Source organism: Glandiceps talaboti, chromosome 8 (assembly GCF_964340395.1).
Source record: "Glandiceps talaboti chromosome 8, keGlaTala1.1, whole genome shotgun sequence".
Classification (NCBI taxonomy): Eukaryota; Metazoa; Hemichordata; class Enteropneusta; family Spengelidae; genus Glandiceps; species Glandiceps talaboti.
Window position 1 is genome coordinate 18,362,528 of NC_135556.1, and position 6,936 is coordinate 18,369,463.

A 6,936-nucleotide genomic window follows, 5' to 3' on the forward strand; every position below is an offset into this window, starting at 1 on the left:
ATATTTACTAGAGAACACAGTCTGGGAATTTGATTTATGAGAGGTTTGCAAAAAATATGGATGTTCATTCCATGTACACAATCACTCCAATCTATATGTTGTAATAATTCATTTTCCCTTATGATAGACTATTAGGATACATACTAGTGCTGTGTGGTAAAAATAGCTAAATTCGGTTTAAAAACGAACCCCGCGTAACGACTTTGTGTTGACATGATAAAAAAAACCTTGAACGAGTTTAAAATACGGAGTTTGATTCTTTCCACTGTTACTAGTATATTTTAACACGATTTTTTTCCCAAACGCTTCAATCGCCGGGCACACTCGCCCAGTCTTTGCCGCTATTAATCGTCTACTACACACAATTCATATTAGACGTGAAATGCGCCTCGACAATACACTGTTCACAGTTTGCAGTTACTTTCATCAGGAAAACATCAACCTATTCCCATTACAATTGAAATCACGAAAAAAAGTCAGAGGTCACCATACATTTTTTTGAAATAGTGGTCAAAATGTTATCAAAATTAAACCATGATTTTAGAATCAAATATGACTGCTGAATACTATGGAAAATAAAAAGACATGATTTCCTTGAAAACAAGATGGCGAACCCCAAATTTCTGATATTGTTTCAAAAGGACCAGAGGCAAGTTTTAATATGGCTAAGTTTATGCAGCTTATAAAGAACTTTATAAGTGAAATTTGTCCACGAGGCGTTTTCTACCTTAAATTTATTTGATAATAAAACAAGTGGTGTATCACTTTCATCAAATATATGACGCTAGTTTCAATCAGTGGGTAGTATTGTTATTGATGACACGAAATTCTATGTATTGAACTGTACTCCACTATTCGTTATATGTTGTGGGAGTAAAATATACCTGACTTTATGAGCGATAAGTCCAATATTTCATCTGCTATCTTTTACCCACGCTTATATTTTACTCACTTCACACATTGCCAAGTTAATATCGTATAAATAAACCAACACGGCGTCGTAGTATCATAAGCATTTACTTAATTCGAAAACCAAGTTTTGTTTTGTTTTCGATTTCGCAGACTAGTTCATTAGAGAAATATCATTTGGAATGTAGATCTGCTCTGCACTATTTGTGTCACTTCTAAGTTGCTGTCATTTAAAACATAAAATCGTGGAAATGTGTGAGGCAGATATGATGTCCGGGCGATAGAGAGACAAAGTTTAACATAGACCATAAAGTGAATGAAGTGTGAGCGATTTAATACTTAGTTCACCACTCTGTGATGATTGATACGTTCATTAATTCCTTGTAGTTTTATCAAGATGGTTATGTCACCATGGTTATATCCAATACAGTAACCACGGCAACACAATCAAGATACCCACTGCACTATTATGTAGCAGACTTTCGTCTAGAGCGTTATATTTCGAAATGCTCTATTTGGTTTCAGTCATACTTTCCTACAATCTTGACACACAGTAACTCTTGACAAACAACCAATTTTACAAAAAAAAACCACACAGACACACTCAGAAAACCATAGACAGATAGATAGACAGATAGACAGACAGACAGACAGACAGACAGACAGACAGACACTATCTCTCATATTTCTGTCAATCTCTTCTTTCTTCTCTGTTTGTCTGTCAGCCGGCCTGCCTGCCCCTCTGTCTCTGTCTGTCTGTCTTTGTCTTTCTGACTGTCTCTATCTGTCTGTCTCTGCCTTTCTCTTCCTCCCTCCCTGTCTGTCTGTCTGTCTGTCTGTTTGTCTGTCAGCCTGCCTGCCTCTCTGTCTGTCTCTCCCTCCCTCCCTCCCTCCCTCCCTGTCTGTCTGTCTGTCTGTCTGTCTGTCTGTCTGTCTGTCTGTCTGTCTGTCTGTCTGTCTGTCTGTCTGTCTGTCTGTCTGTCTGTCTGTCTGTCTGTCTGTCTGTCTCTCTCTCTCTCTCTCTCTCTCTCTCTCTCTCTCTCTCTCTCTCTCTCTCTCTCTCTCTCTCTCTCTCTCTCTCTCTCTCTCTCTCTCTCTCTCTCTCTCTCCTGCAACTGAGGCTACTTCCCAATTGTCGAAATCGGAAGTCATTGAGTAATACTAGTATGTATACTCTGTGTAAGATACGTCGTGTGGTTCCGTATTTTCAAAGTACTTGCTGATAATAAAGCGGTATGACATGTCGTATTTTACAGACTAATGTACAGGTTGCATTCGAGGTTAGCGGAAAATCGATTACGGTAACGTTAATCTCATGACCCAAAACTAAAGAAGACCTCGGGGATTAGTGTTGGGCAGTGAACCTTGGGTAGAGATACTAGGTACATTATCAGCAACCTATATTGCACCACAGATGTCATTACACATTGAGCGTAAATCCACAGCCTATAGACAAAGACATATACAAAATTCTGTCCGTATAATTACATGAGAGATCTATTGACTACACGTGGATGGCTTCACCAATATTTGATGACCGTGCATGATGTGCCGGTTATCTTGGACGAAATGTGTAATGTGACCAGATCGGAACTAAAGTTTTACCACATATCCTTGAGTAAGGAACTTAACTTGGCAGAAGAAAATTTTGTCGAAGTTTATCATTTAAAAAAACACGAGAACATTTGATATATCACATTCGTATGGAAATACAGCAGATCAAAAGACCATGATACAATACTAATGGTGCATATGATGACACCAATTGCTATTTTCAGTGCTTCCTTGTCGATCGATATCATGTTCTCCGTCTATATACAATTACAATTATGCAAAGGGATCGCAAGATAAGTATTTTGGCACTGTAAATTTTCCTTTGTTTGCTTTGTAAGAGACAGGTATTTATACTTTGGCGGCGTCTTAAAGTACCTCGCGAATGATGACACGTTGAAACGTTAATGCTAATACATTAGCCATTGTGCCGAAAGCATTATTCCTTGAATCTGATAAAACCATGATGGAAATTGCGATATTCCTTATGGAAATAATCCTCTGTCAATCAAAGCAATATTTCACTTCCGCTCAAAAGAGATTTTACACTCGACATGGCGTACATTAGAGCAGAATCACCTATGGGTAGATATATACAACTCAAAGGATGGGAAACGTATATATATCCTACAGGTGAAGTGTGTGCAATAGTGCGAAGGTTTTGCCGAGAAAACTTTAGAATTCGTTACTGATAGAGTGTTTCCGGATGTTGTAAATTTCAATTTTATCTTCCGGTTATTGTTGACCAGTGAAATGGTACCTACAGAGAGATGATAGTTTTTCACTGCGAACTAAAATCTGAAACTGTACTGTGAAAATGTAAATTCACATAAAGCGATGACGTCACTGTTGTTCATTTATGATATTTCTCTTGTAATACACTCTTTGAACTATTCTGTTATATTGCATGTACGTTTAAAGGGACACAAGCTGAGATATACGTTTCTTGGCGTGATTTTTGTTGTTGGCGTATTGGAAAGGTTCTCGTAGTATTCTGCTTATTGAAGCGTATTAGCCATCACTTGCAATTGACTGAACTCAAACCTGGTATTAGGCCGATTATAGCTCTTAAACGATCCAATGACGTCATTTATTATATATGAATAAAATATTGGGGATATCCCTAATATGCATTCAACTGTTCTAAGAATACCAGTAAACAATTGTAATGTCATAGAATACATGTATCGACAGTAATATTATACTTGAATAGTTTAACCAACGTTTCTGTACTAAGTATTTTCACTTAAGTAAAAAGTTTATAATCCCAGCTTGTGCCACGTTAACTGTTGGTGTAATGATCATTTACGTTGTTGGCTGCAGGTAACAATGGTTTTTACATTCTTCTATATAAAATAGAACAACACAGAGTTTAAGTATGGAGAACATGGAGAGTGTTTCACCAGGACGACAAAACTGTCTCGAGAGTTACTGGTACGGAAAGAGAGCATCAAATGTTCGTGAACGGGCCGTCGACAGAACAGACAGAATGTGAGACGCACAATTGACATACATTGTAGACACAAACCAGGCTCAGTATAAATTGAATATGTCTGCTTAGCGTGGCATTTTCGTCGAAACCTGTGATATGTTGTTATTTTCCTTTTATATTTAATGGTGAGTTATCAACTAAAGTCCGTCTGTACCAAACTTCAAAACTGTATACAACAATCTAAAGCCAGTAATATATTCGACAAGATAAAAGTGTTTTAACGTAGCAGAAGTTGTTTAATATACCCCGGAGCTGTATATCGTTCCCGCATTAATTCCTTCATCGTACATTAATAGTCTCTAGGATAAAGACAACATTACAGCGAAAAGATGAAAGTATAGTCCTAGCAGCCATTAGTAAGCATCCTTAGTGCCCACGACTCGTCTCAGACAACTGAACTTTTCATGACCTATCGGCGTTAGGGGACACTGGGATGTTGATATTAACTTGAGGGGGAAAATTGAGTTAGCTAATTTATATCTACATTAGAAAACATGGATATGTTCAGGATAATGGACCTGCTATCAATATTGTAAAGAAACTTTAGTATGATTTCGCGCAGACCTGCCGTTGGCTAACGATGTTATTACCATATACTATGTAGAAATATAGGTTTACTTCTTTTTTGAAAAAAACCCTGCTGAGGCTATTTACGATATTCTGCTTTTGAATGTAATATCTGTAGTTACGCTATTGTATTAGTAACGTGGAAATGCCAGATATGATGGCCTGTATAAAAACGAATCGTGTGCGTTTTGATGATTCCGTATATATAAACCATCTCAGTCTACCGGTAAATAGCTTTATATAGAACACCATTGTTCTGAAAGATACTAGTGTAGCAGTACGATTGTTTAGAGCATCAAACCACTTAGATTCGAAAATCATGAAGTTCCGTGGATCTTAAGGGTGACTTCAGATAAAATCTAACCTTGAACCTTCACTTTGTACTCTTAGACTATTTCGTAGTACAGTGATAAAGTCCTGGTGTTTGGAGTTGGTTTGGTTAAGGCGCCATGATATTGAACCCATTAGTAGAACTTCATATCCATGGAGACAATCTTAAGATCCCTGATAGGCGTAACAAAAATCCATGGAACCTTTCAAGCCGTGGTCATTTATAGCTATTAATGCCGGCATTATCAGAGTGAATTTATACGACAACTGAGTCGAAACATGCTGTGGGAAGTAGAACTCGATAAACTATTTTCGTATATTTTAGGTGCTAAGTGATCCGAATGAAACTGATGAACGTAGCTTGAACTGACGAGTTTATTTTGCGATAAGGAGTAACACTGCTAATGCAGCTGTTAGAACTTCGAAATTTCCGTACTTTTATAGCTTTTCATAAATTTCTAAATGATACAGGAAGAAGGTATCATGCGATCATACTTATGAGCTCTCTTGCCGACAAATTTAGCAGTTCATTAAATTTATGAGAGGTTAGCCTACATATTGTTTCTGCGTAGGTTATATTGGCTGTTGACGACGCCAATTTTGGATCGCGGTCACAATGTGAAACAGTGGCATGTCACTTTCAATTACTAATAGGAACTTTTCGTTACGCCTATATTCTATTCTATTCACGGATACATAGTTTGCCTTGCTATGTTTGGGCACAGACAATTCCTTGTATGCGGTTTGGATTGTTTGCGTTAGGAAGTGTTATGCTTTTGTACCTTTGTGAAACGTGCGAGTATGTGAGAAAGGGGATAACATCGCTTTTTATAAATACTTTGAGGCGGAATAAACTGTGTAATAAAAAGTAAACTATAGTCCATAATATATTGTATATAATTACCAAATTTGGGTCCAAACGTAGCTCCATTGCATCACTGAGACTCACAATACAATGTGGAACAAAGGCGGAGAGGCATTCTTAGCTTTCAAGAACTTCCAGGGTATAATGTTACATTGAGCGTGTATAGACAACCTCCCCCATGTTCATGTTAGTGTTTACTGGCGCTGTTTAAACCACACAGAAGCCAATAAGAACCTGCACCTGCTGCACTGTACATGGCAAGATTGAATTACTACCGTTTCTTGCAACATTCTGTCTCAATGGAATGAACCATGTGCCACCACGCAAACTATCAAATGTAGACATCAAAACATGTCTGTGTATAATTGCTGAACTTGCAGTACTTTAAACGGTTTATTTCATTTGCACTAAATGGTGCAAGAAACTGCATACGTTCTTGCTATCTTAAATTGTAGCAGCAAAGTTTCTTATTGGTTTCTGCATTGTTGTTACGTCAAACAGAACCAGTGAACACTAACATGAAAGGGGCTGTATATAAGTTCCATCTCAGATAGCTATAAGTTTGATCTATTCTTCACTGTATTAGCCGTTTGGTTCTTTATAGAGTTTTTCAGATGTAACCTAACACTATAGAGACATTTAAATAAATGGTGCTTTGCTCAAAACGGTTGTATAACTACAGGGAATATGGTAATTTGGATAATGTAACTGTTCATCAGCCATGTACAAGAAATAGTGTCTTCGACATTTAATACTATCAGATCGATGTACACACGAATTATTGTGTGAGACAAAATTATGGAACGAGGTTGACCTTTCTATCAAGACATTGCGTTGAGTTGTTTGGAACAAGATAAGGAGGGTTTGAATGTAAGAAAAGTAGTAGAACAATTTGCTCATGCGTATACCAGACACATCGTTTACCTTGACTATCTATACTTACTAGTAATTACAATGTCTGAGTACTGAATGTCAATCTAATTTTGTGATCGCAGAAAAAAAGAGTTGTTGGCCAACCTACACTGCCTCGACAAAGAGTTGGGTTGGTTTCATGCACAGGGGCGTGTAGTATTTCTTAAATTGTTGTTTGCCTTGTCTAGAGTCTCTAGAGATATGACAACGTTTTGACTTGGATATATTTCCTCTACACCCACGGAACGAGCCCTGTATAGAGCATATATTGATACAGTTGTAGTAGCATGGATTCGTGTGATGTTTTCTT